This window comes from Talpa occidentalis, unplaced genomic scaffold (genome assembly GCF_014898055.3).
Source record: "Talpa occidentalis isolate TD23 unplaced genomic scaffold, MPIMG_talOcc4v2.1 talOcc4.4, whole genome shotgun sequence".
Lineage (NCBI taxonomy): Eukaryota > Metazoa > Chordata > Mammalia > Eulipotyphla > Talpidae > Talpa > Talpa occidentalis.
In genome coordinates, this window is record NW_023604295.1 from 139,809,462 (window position 1) to 139,821,930 (window position 12,469).

The window sequence follows — 12,469 nt, forward strand, 5'->3', positions numbered from 1 at the left end:
AAATGCCATGAAAAACATCTATGGTAACATGATTTTAAGGGAGACTACAAATTTTCAAGGAATAAAATGAACGGCAAATGGTTAATAGGTGATATGACAATTTATTAAGTTAATGTTAGTATTATCTAAGTTAATTGTAATTGCAGCATAGAGAAATAAAAATTTTTCATGTTGATTATTACAGGCTAACTTTTCCAAAGTTTCGCTATATTGTAGTGTAATTGTTTCTTGTCTTTCAAGTTTCCTTTATTTTCTTTGGAAATTAAACTATCTACTTGTTTCTTTGTTTCTTTGTTTTTGAGTCCAGAGTATTAGGGAATGATTGGTATACCCATTAATTATGGGAGTCATGACTTTTTATCATAATTCTTGCCCACATCACTCATTTTATTTTGATAAGTTATTTACTCTGATTATTATTTATTTAAAATTGCATTTTTAATTTAGGTAACATTGCTTTACAAAAATTTTATGATTTATGAGTATAGGTTCACAGCTTTTCAGCTGTATGTTACCATTCCACACCTACCACCAAGGCACCAATAAATTTCCATGATAATTTCCCCCTTTGTTCCCCACCCCCACCCTTTTCTTATAGTGTCAATTATAATTTCATTCCCACTTTGTCAATGAGGCATTTGAGGTGGCTCACTTTATTAGCACCCTACCACATAGTTCTAGTGTCACAGTTTGATAAGGGTTTGACCCAAATATATATGACTTTTTGCAGTAATTCAACACCTTAAGTTCAGATATTGGTGGGCATGTAACCAAAACAAGGCTATTCAGATTCCATTCCAGGCTGCAGTAGAAACTATTGGGAACTGAAATCTGCCTTCTTGCAAAACATGCTGCTGATTTAGGAGGAATTTGACCTGAAGCCTCTGGGGACTGGTCTGCCCAAATAGAATGAACTCCTTTAGGGTAAAGAATATACAAGAAAAAGGGGCCTCCCTGGTGGCGCAAGGGTTAAGATGCAACCTATGAAGCTATCCGCAGCTGCTGCAGCACAAGTTCGATCCCCAGCCAGCAGGAAACAACACACATGGTGCAGCAGACCTCTCCTGACTCGCCCACTGCTCCCCTCAGCAGAGTACTTCTGTCAATCTGTCTGTTCCGTTCCCCACTCTGTCTCTGGTGAATCCTCTCACCTCCCATACCTCTGGCCTGTGCCCCACGTCTTGTATGCATAAATAAATAAATCTTAAAAAATAAACTAAACTAAATAATAAATAAACTAAATAATAAATAAACTAAACTAAAAAAAGATATACAAGAAAAAGAAAATTCCAGAAATATTTGCAGAGTATCAAATTTTATGTACATCTGGAAATATCAGTGCCAGAAGTTAGCTTTTCCATTGGCTATTTCTGTATTACAGACTTTAACAAACACTTCTTAAATGACTATATTGTGCAGGCTAATATCCAATATAATTGGAATAAAGCAACAGGTTGGCTATACAAATCCCTTTGATATGTTCTCTGTTGTAGAGAGAAAGTTACTTAAGCAAGGAATCTCATTAGGGTTTTGGAAAGCAAAGAAAGAGTTGGTGAAACCAATGTAAAGAGAATAAAACAAGTAAATAAATTTTAAATTCATTGAATTTTCAAATAGGCAATTATAAAACAAACATAACTGGAAAATGTGTTTTCTATGAAAGGAAGAGTTTAAAAAATAGACTGAGACATAAACAGCAGAGTTCATGGGGGAAAATCGACGTGCATTTAATTTGTTTTTCATGTTTCTGTAGTCTAAAACTTTGTGTTATAACCTTTTGATTTATTTCTTTGACTAGTAAGAAATTGGACATTCAGAATACCTAAATACCTCCTAGATCAAAAAATTTATCACACTCATAATAATCATTGTAAAATAGAGCGCTCCTAAGGCTGCTTGTATAAAATCTATATTGGGAAACAAGTAAGATTTGTGGAAAATAATACATTAGTTTTTGTAATGACTTTCAGAGGTAGAATTTATAGATCTGAAAATAAACTGACATTTTTCTTACTAACAGCAATTGAAAATGGCAAAGTTGATTCATTGGATAGACAACTCTATACATGTTGGAAGAGTAGTGGAACGCTGTTACACTATTGCTATTTCATGGTCTGCAAGCAAAACACCATTCAAGAAAAAAAAATCATTGCAAACCATGTTTGCAATATTTTATAGATAAAATTATAATCAATGCAACATGTTATAGCTAAATTAATGATATGTTTTAGTAAATATATACTAGAATATAGCTGATGCTTCATAATCTCACTGTTAATATTGGTTGATGTGCAGACTGAGGGGTGCCCCAGGACCCGCAAACTTGGGTGTTCTAAAGGGCTTCTGCCATCTGCCACATAAAGACAAAGAACACCCTTAGGCAAAAACGCTTTAATAGGATTAGTGTGCATAGTGAAATCCATTTCCAGGGTAGCTTCTGGGTAGCAGAGGGTCTCAGACTTAGGAGGAATGTAGTATGTGGGAGAACAATGACATTCTGCAAAAGTTCTATACAGTAGCAAAGACAGTAATAATCTCTACCAGTCAGATGGTGAAAACAAGTCATTGTTAAAGCAAGAAATATCCACAGTGCACGTTCAGCATAATCCTGTAAGTGGATTTTGAAATCTTACCCCAGCGAGCAACATAGTGTTGATAACTCATACTGGGGGTCTACCTGCAAGAAGGCTGTCTTAATGCAAGGGCTGTGCTATTAAGATCTTTTGTTCTGTGCTGGTCTGTAATGAAAATCAGTGACAGCTTAATAGGTAGGTGAAGTTGAAACAGATTTCATGCCAATGATTTGGTGAAATTTTGATACCTTTAAAGAGGCCTGAGGGACAGGGATTGTGATTACATAAAAGAAATCAAGAACCTGAATATTTCTGAACTCCTTTAGTCAATAGTCTATTTCTTTTCTATTTTTGTTTATATTTAATTATTTATGTATTTTAAAGATCTATTTTTACTTATTTATACATATAAGAACTAGGGTGTAGGCCAGAGGTGGGGTGGGGGGAGAGGATTCACCAGAGACAAATGAGGAGCAGAACAGGCAGATCTACTGAAATACAATGCTGAGGGATGGGAGACGTCTGCTGTGCCATGTGGGTAGCTCCCTGGCCAGGGATCAAACTCGTGCTGCAGTGACTGGTGATAGCTTGATAGTGCTGAAACATTGACCCCTGTGCCACCAGGGAGGCCCTATTTTGTGTCCATTTATTAGTTTTTAGTTGAAGTGATGAGCTATATGCATAGGTTATGTGTGAAATTAAAATGTCATTTATTGTCAATGAGGGAAAAGTTTTCAGGAATCTCATTGGGTTGTGGGAAGGGATGCCAGTACCCTGAGGTTCTGAAGAGAATCAAAGGGCAGAGGAAGGACAATGCTGTTCTCTGCTTGAGCTAGAACAACCGTCTTCTCCTGTCCTCAGACATCACCACTCTGGGTTCTTTGGGCTAAACATGGCATTTACTCAATAACTCCCCTAGTTGTCAGGCCTTTGGGTTTGGATTACGCTGCCACTGGCATTCCTGGGCCTCCAAATTGCAGATGGCAGAATATGAGATTTGCTTTTTTTTTTTTTTTTTCTATGTTGTTCATTTTTTTGTATATTCGATTTCTCCCCTAGAGTATAATCCTCGCACTTCTCCCACCACAATAACCCCTGTGATCCATAACCATAATCCCTTGTGCTCTTCCCTCTCTTATTTTGACCCCTCTCCTTTGCTCTCCCCTGCTGTATGCCTCAGATCTATGGTCAGCTTGCAGGTTTTGCCTTTTCCCTGACCCTATCTTCAGTTTCTCTCTATTCCACATGTAAGTAAAATCATCCACTATTTACAATAGCTAAGATATGGAGACCACCCAAATATCCCAAAACAGATGAGTAGATTAAGATGTTGTATATATACCCAGTGGAATACTACTCAGCAATCAAGACAAATAAACTCATGCTTTTTGTGGCAACATGAATGACATTGGGAGGGATTATGCTAAGCAAAATAAGTCAGAAGGAAAAAGATAAATATGAGAATTTTTAACCTTCATGTTACGTGATTCAATCCCTCATAATAAATCTTTATGTGGCTATACCTATGTCTAGCTCTAACTCTATAGCCTATTGGTTCTGTTTCTCTGGAGAACCCTGACAAATACACATTCTCTTTATTTCCTCTATTATTTCTGAAGGGTCTTATTGCAATGAAGAGATAAGGCAAAAATAATTGTCTTTTTATCCCTTCTCAAATTGACCCCAAGAATTGGAAAGCTGTAAGATTTAATTATATATTAATTTAAAGGATGTGGAAAATCATAATCATCATCGGGCCAGAAGTAGATCTTCCTCATTGATGAAGAAACATGCACACAATGAGCCACCTCATCCCAAAACAAATGTAGGTGATATAGATAAACCTCAAAGCATGTGCGTGTGACTCGGGGCGAGAATAGGCACTGGTGAGAGCCAAAAAAAAGTAAAGAAGAGTAAAATTTGTAAAGAAGAGTAAAATTTGTAAATATATAGACACTCTTAGAATTTAGTAATAGGCATCCTATAAAAATAATGTAAAAATTGTCATTTACTTTCCAGATTTTACTGGGGAAAAGTATGGCAATCTAAAAATGCATGTGGCAACCACACAAATATTCTGTTAGCTTTGGGGGCTAGAAACCAGTATTCATAATATAAAATAATAAAGGTATTTATTGCAACTAATAAATTATAAAACATGATAAAGAAAGGCCCCAACTCTCAACTCAAAGTGGTCAGTCTTATTTTGGACTACTGGGTATGTATCTGTCCTGTTCTCCAACATTGATACAAATTAAGTTTCCTATTATTTCATTGTGTATAGGTAAAATATATTAGAAGATTCAGAAGTGTGTTATATTACTACATATATAGCTCTAAATTGGTAAGAGAAGTCATAAAACATGAAATAATTACATGTATTAGCAAGCTACTTTATAGATTTCATGTTACTTTTACTATAACAATAGATGACTTGCTGAGATCATGTAGCATAATCTCTACTAATTGAGGGAATCCTGAAAGATTGCATTCCTTTCCTGGAGTCTGAAGGCCATGATGGTAAATTACTTTTCCAATTTCTGCAAAGTTTTTAGGTTTGTATACATGGAATGTATTCTTGTGGTTCTTTGTACTATTTTAGTATTTTTAGTCTGGGCCATCATTCTGAAAAAAATTGGTAAGTTACACATGAAGATTGATCCCTTTTTCTGGGTCATTAATTGCCTCTTATTGTGACTGCTGGTTGCTTTCAAAGATTCTTTCAACTCTTTTGTGGTCAAATCAAGTGTGAGATGGGCTTAGGGGTTGGCATTCAGCGTGCTGTTCGATGGTCACCATTTCTAAAGTACATCTTAGTTAATCCAACATCACTGTCTCTCAACCAACTAATTGACTATCCCTCTACTAATGTTTCTCTCAATTTTATAATGTGTGTTAAGATTGATGCTACTTCATTTTGTTCTAATTTATTTATGTGCATAATTGCAGGTTATGAAGTCATCCTTTACCCATTGATTTATCTTTTCCTGATGACAACTTCCCCCCCCAAAAACCACTTTGATTACATATGCTGAAAGACTTTAATAAATCCAAAAGTGTGGGGGGTGTTACATGTAAATGTCTAATGAAGAAAAATGATTGATTCTGTTAAATAACTGGTGAAGAACAGATTATTTTTTATGTATCAACTTTTAAAAATAGGTTGATCAGTTTTTTTCACATTGTGATAGATCTTAGAAATGAAATAGAATTATTATTCTTGCCATTATTAATAATAATCACATGATGTTAATAATGTATCTCCTTCAGTAATAAAAAGTAGGTGTATATATTAATCAGCTAATGGCAATTGTATCTTATGAGAAAGAAAACTAAAACAACAATGAACACAAAAATATTCAGAAATGTGAATTATTCAAACCTGGTTAGAGTTGCTGCATAGTTTTTATTTTATAGTCAAAGCTAAAAAGGGAAATCCTATTAGTTACACAAATTGCTGGATTCATAAGACAAAATATAGTTATTGAAAAGAAGAATAATTTCATAGGAAAAGGAAAACTTTCTTCTCAGCTTTCTTCCATCACAAGGTGATTTTTGATAATATTAATAGTATTCTCAGTAACACTAAAGAGGATAAAATGTTTCATAGGATTATAGTTAGAGTATAATTGCCAGCTTGTTTTTAGACTGCTTTTTAGAAAATGGTCAAAATTAGCAACAGAGTAGTTGCAGTTAAAATTTTATTTCCTGTATAATAATGATGTACTAGAATGCAGTTACTAGAAATTAATTTCACATTGTAAATAGTCAATGTGATCCTAATAAGAGAAAGATATAATAAACAAATGTATACTTTTTCTAACATATGTTAGATATGTATATCTAATATGAAAGCTATCTTGGGTGTTTTCCAGTTGGACTTTCTGAAGAGTCTGAACCAACTGAGATATTATAATACACAAATTTGATAAAGTTTGGATTGAAACCATTTTCTTTCTCTGGGTATTAATATAAGGCTTTCAGAAAAGTCTTCAAATCTGGCCTGGGAACTTAACTAGATCATGTAAAATCGTTTCTCTTTGCACATAGAAATGTGACTATTAGACCATAACCATTGTTCTTAAGATTTGCTAAATTCTGATGTCTCATTATAAAACAGAGCTAAAATCTATTATTTATAGGGACACAAAAGGAAAAAATATCTGCAAATCCCTGCTTAAATCCCTTTGTTTGAAAAGAACTGTGTTTCTCACAAGTTGTATAAGTTTATTTTCTTTAATAAATTAGGGACAAAGCAAACATGACATATTTCTTTTGTATCTAAGGAATTTATGACTGGATTTCATAATTAGCTCATAATTATAATCCCTTATAATTAAAGGGATTATAAATGCCATGTGGTACTCCCAACAGGGTCTTGGCTTTAGACAAAACCTACCACATGTCCAGCGTTCAATAACAAAAGTTCCAGGGTTCAGTATCATTAGAGTAACCAGATGTCCCTTCCTTCATTCAGGGGACTGGGCAATGTGTACTAGCTAGAATGTATTTGACAAAACATTTAATATGTGAAGTCACCCAAGTGGTCTCTGCCACAGCATGTCAAGAGATTCCTAGCCCAATGCAATAAAAATGATCTAAATATAGTCTCTTAACAGAGGGAAATAATTCCTAATTTTGACAGATCAGAGTTGGTACAAAACTCCCTGTATAAGTATTGGTGTCTTTTGCCTAACACAGCTTTGAATTGCCTTTAAATTAGAATTACCAGTATACATAAAGACACCCTTTATGGAGTACTTAAACAGAAGACAAAGAAAATTACCACTGTGCATCAATCAAAGAATGTTTAACTCATCATGGTACAATCATTTAAAGGGTGCTAGTAAACTCTGAAAAGGAATGAGATGAAGTTTTATATACAATCTATAAAGTTACCTTCAAAATATAAAAAGCCTATAAAGGGTATATACCATTCCACTACTTATCTAAGAGTGGGGAAATATATATGCATATTATTATTGATAAATTATTTATTGGATTTATAAGATTTAAAATATATATTGAATTTGCATGTTTTGAATGGCATTAAATGATGGGCCAAACTCTTATTCAAACATGATTACATCCCGAGGGAGGAAATTAAATTGCATAGCTTGGAGTTAACCCAGATAGAAAATGAACTTCTATAGACTTACATTGCTCTATATGTTTAATTCTGGATCATGTAAATCCAATGATTTGATTTCAAACACTAAAAAAACACACCATTTATAAATACAAAGCAAATATCATTTAAAAATGTAATCCTTAAAACATTAAGAAAATTAAAGTGATATATGTATATTGAGGGCTTGCATAGCACATGATGAGAAAATGTTTTCAAGAGATATTAAAATGTAGTGACAAGGGAAAATAGCTAAAATGATATTAAACTATTTGATAATTTTTTCAGACAGTACAGCTATCATTATTCTGAGACTGTCTTGAGTTTATTGTAAATTAGTGTAACTAGCTATGTAGATGTCACAGCAATCTGGGGTTTTAATTATAAAAAGGAGTTACAAATATAATAATAATGAGGACAATTAAAAATCTTTATTCCTGAATGTACCAGAATAAGCATATGATGCAGGTAATTGTTCTTGAAACCATCATATGTCTTATCTTTGTCTTTTGAAAAGATCAGCCCCATAGGAATGAACAGCCCCAAATCTCATGGTTTGCCTTCTCCCGCCCCCCACACCCCACAAATCCCCTGTCAAAAAATAAAAGGGTGAGGTAACATAAGGGTTTTGTGGCAAAATTAGCTGATACCACAACTTGGACAGGGTATGTTTAAAATAGGCATTACATCTCTTGCCAAACTCCGACGCAAGTAAGTAATCAAGATAAAAGTGTCCTTGTTGAGACACTGGGGAGTGAGTAAGAAGACTCAACCATTAGAAAAAGATGGGAAAATTTGAGTTTTAAAAAGAATAATAAGTGTAATGAATTGAAACACATCCAATATTTTAAAACCATGAGTTCATAATTGTCACTTTGGTGGTTGTTAAGGAAGCAACTCAACATTTTGAAACTACCAAATAAAGAGCATCTATGCTGCATTTCTTATACAAACTATACTTTAGAGAATCTGAATGTTTACAGGGGACACTTCTTGATGCAGAAATATTCACCCAAAAATTAAGAAAAACTGATCATTTTTCACTCCTAATGAAATGGATGTATGTACAGAAAGATCATTAATGCCTGAAATAATCACAAGAGGAAAGTTAGCTAGGTTTTACATCCCATTTGCTCTGCAATACCATCCAGGAAATTTCTGTGCCTCCCCAAATCAAACTTGCATCTAACTATAATGATATATCTAACAACCAATCTACAGGAAATTCAGGGACGAAGGACATGTTCAGTTATAAAACAAGGATACATTGCAAAAAAAAAAAAAAAAAAAAACACCAAAATCTATGGGCTAACCAACCTACTTTCCTCAACACAAATCTAAGAAGAAAGTAAGGAGGAAAAGCAGAACCTATAGATTGAAGGATAATTCAGAGAAGGGTAACTATCTAATCGGTCATCCAAATAGGGCACTTTGAGAGTAAAAGTGATGGCTATTAAAAATATATATAAGGACAAAGTGAGTCAAAGAGATGGCTCCCAGGCATCTGGAATATATAAATCTATATAAGAAATGAGAACCAATTTAACCTATGGAACTAAATTGTTTGGATTTAAAATTTTTTGAAGAGAGAGACAGACAACAGGGAAATTATAACGACTGCTTAGGTATTTGGAGACATTAAGGAATCACTGTTTATCATTTAAAGTGTGATAACAGTACCAAAGTTCTGATTTTTAGAGAGTTTATCTTTTAGATGACACACACTGAAAATACATACTGAAGGATACACAAATGAAAATATATAATATTTTGTTTTCCTTCAAAATAAGGGGAAATGTGGGTAGATGTACAGGTACAAATAATTGGTCATGAATTGATTAATGTGACTAATGGAGTGTATAATGCTATTATCTTTATTTTTGTATATTTTCAAATATTTTTAGTAGAGTTAAGATTGAAATATTTGTATTACCACCTGATGTTTATTGTCACTTTGTTTATATATCAGTCTAAATCTATTAATCTCTACACAATTGGACCATGGACATTACTATTTTTAAAATTTCCCTTGTGATTCAAATCATGGTCTAGGTTGGGAGACTACACTATCCAAAGTAAGTTATCTGAATAGAAACATCATTATTCATGGAATAGTATTTATGATCCCTTCAGGGAAAAGCTTTGAAATCCTCAAAGTTTGAAAAAAATATTGTTAATTACAGTTCCTTTTATCATAACATATAATTTGTCTTTGAGTACAAGTTATGAAACAGTGATAAAGATTGAGAAAATTAAGTTGCATAATAAGACATCTGAAATTCTGACATCTTCCAACTCAGTGGTCTGTATTTGTAATGATAATATACTTTTCTGTATAAAACAAAACTGTATGTGATTGGTTGAAATGTTTTTTTTTTTTTCCTGCTTTATATATGCCATACAATTTTTTCCTGTCTCCATCATAAATTTTATTTGGAGATCTAGACTTGGTTACTCTTAGTTTTCAAGGTTTTATAATTCATCATCAGCCCCAGAGGACAAAACATATGACCCAAATCTAAATCAATCATGTTTAACCAAAGGAGGCCTAATTGATATGTCAATATTCTGCTAGTGTAAATAAAAAAGAGAAACCCTAACTGAAAATTGTGACTTTGTTCAGGAATACAGAAGTTAGATTCCATTTCATAGAAAGACACAGGTCAAAAATATATATATCAAATTGTTATTTTATTTACGCTGGCTACAGTTCAGTAATTGTAGACTTGTGTGACTCTGTTCCATGCTATAATGCAGGTTGAGTTGTATCGTGTATCTTCTCTTCCAGGAAACTGGTTGAAAATGAATCCTTACCTGGGAGAGGCAGAAACTTGCAAAGCTTCTGAAATTCTGTGAGAGATAGAATGTGCATCACTGCTATAAAGAGACCATTGGCTAAAGCAAAATACACACAAGTTTTGATGTCAATGAATTGGTGGATTGCATTCTACTGACGGGGAAAGTAAAAGGATTCAAACAAAAGTATCATCAAAATAACAGAGAAATAAATGGTACTTTGGGTGAGTGAAAATAAAGGAAATAAGCAATTTACAAAAGGAAAAGTGGCATAAGAAAGGAAAAGTTCAAATAGGCAAAAAGAAACAACACTCTTTATATGTGAACTATAAGGCATAGACATAAAGCTTGGACAAGACTGACGAGCAGAAATTCAGCATACAAGTTATTACTAGGAAAGAGGGTGATGGTATCAGAGGCATTAATACACAGACCTCCAGCTTATTTATGAGAAAATTTATTTGAGAAATTTTATTTCTTAAAGTGGATGATATATATAAGGGACATTAATTTCATTTAATTTAGATGGTTACAATATTTAATATTTTTAAGAAAGTCATACATATGTTTTTTTTAAGTAATATCAGTTTATGACATTGACTATGATTTAGAGGTACAGGATCACACCCTTCAGATGTATGTTGCCATATGATACCCACCAGCAAGTGTCCTATAGTGCACTATACTTAAAAGTTATTCTTTTGACCTAGGACTTGGAAAAAAGAGAACAAAAGATCTCTGGGTTCCGGAGATAAAAGAGAGCTGCAACTTGGTTCTAAGCAATATGAACAGGACAGAGACAAAATCTTGGAAACAAATTGCTTCATGGAGAATCTGGGTAAGCAGGACAATAAAGCAGGGCAAAAAATATGTATATCATCACCATCATTTTTTAATATAACTGAGCATTTCTATATCACTTACTTAGGATATGTGATGAATATAATTATCTTTACATTTTATTTTATTGGAATCTTTCAAATCACCAGAAGATTGAGACCTTTTTATCTCTTGGCATTTAAGTACTTCTACACTAATAATATAAATGGCTCTTATTATAGAGGTGAGTTGGCTATGATGTCTTTCCCTAGTATGTTCTTTCCCTCACAAACTTTCCAAGGCAGAATATTGCCATGTGTGGCCTCCCCTGGTGGCCCAGGTGGTTGAGCTCCCCGCTGTGAAACTGTCCGCAGCCTCTGCAGTGCAGGTTCGATCCCAGCTGGCCGACGAGGGTCCCACATGCCACGGCAGACCTCTCCTGTCGTGCCCGCTGCCCCCCTCAGCAGTGTGTTTCATCAGTCTGCCTGTTGTGTTCCCCACTCTGTCTCTGGTAATCCTTTCACCCTTCCGTGCATCTGGCCTGTACCCTGGTTCTTGTATAAAATAAAATAAATAAATCTTTAAATAAAAATTCATGCCATGTGAAATTGTGTAATCTAGTCGATGATATCATAAAAATTCTCCACAATATTACCAATTGTCTTTCTGCTTTCAGTTGAAACTTGGTATTTACTAAAATACTAGCATAATTAAATGCATTTCCTTAATGATCATTTATGTAAAATATTTTGTGCACAGTAGCAAAATGCTTCTGAGTACCAAAATCAATTAGATTAGCTTAATTAAAAATAACTTACTTTCTAGAATTGATATATTGTTACCCATTAGTCACATATAGGGATGGACATCTATTGGGATCTAACTTTCAAACTGACTTGTATTTGCTTGTTTTTTTTCATCTATTTGTGTATATACTTTTTAATTATCTGAATACAATTGTCAAAATATTCCCCCTTTCAACATCACTCTTTTCCCCCATTTTTTTTTTAAACAGAGTTCTATTCTCAGTAAGCATTTTCTGGAATGTGAAAGTTAAATCCTGTACATTGTTTTCCCCACATAAAATCATCAAGATTAAAAGGGAGGTATCAGACAATTATTTTCAAGATCTCTATTTGAGCAGATAACCATT

The 12,469-nt window shown here is 33.7% G+C and overlaps 1 long non-coding RNA gene across 2 annotated transcripts in view; it reads left to right on the forward strand.

Moving 5' to 3' along the window:
• Nucleotides 1–12,469, forward strand: part of LOC129146798 (uncharacterized) — a 67,786-nt gene that overhangs the window by 18,174 nt on the left and 37,143 nt on the right. For both annotated transcript variants that reach the window (XR_008554056.1, XR_008554055.1), the window contains exons 2-3: nt 10,490–10,721; nt 11,208–11,335. This is a non-coding gene — a long non-coding RNA (uncharacterized LOC129146798). The remainder of the gene's footprint in view (nt 1–10,489; nt 10,722–11,207; nt 11,336–12,469) is intronic.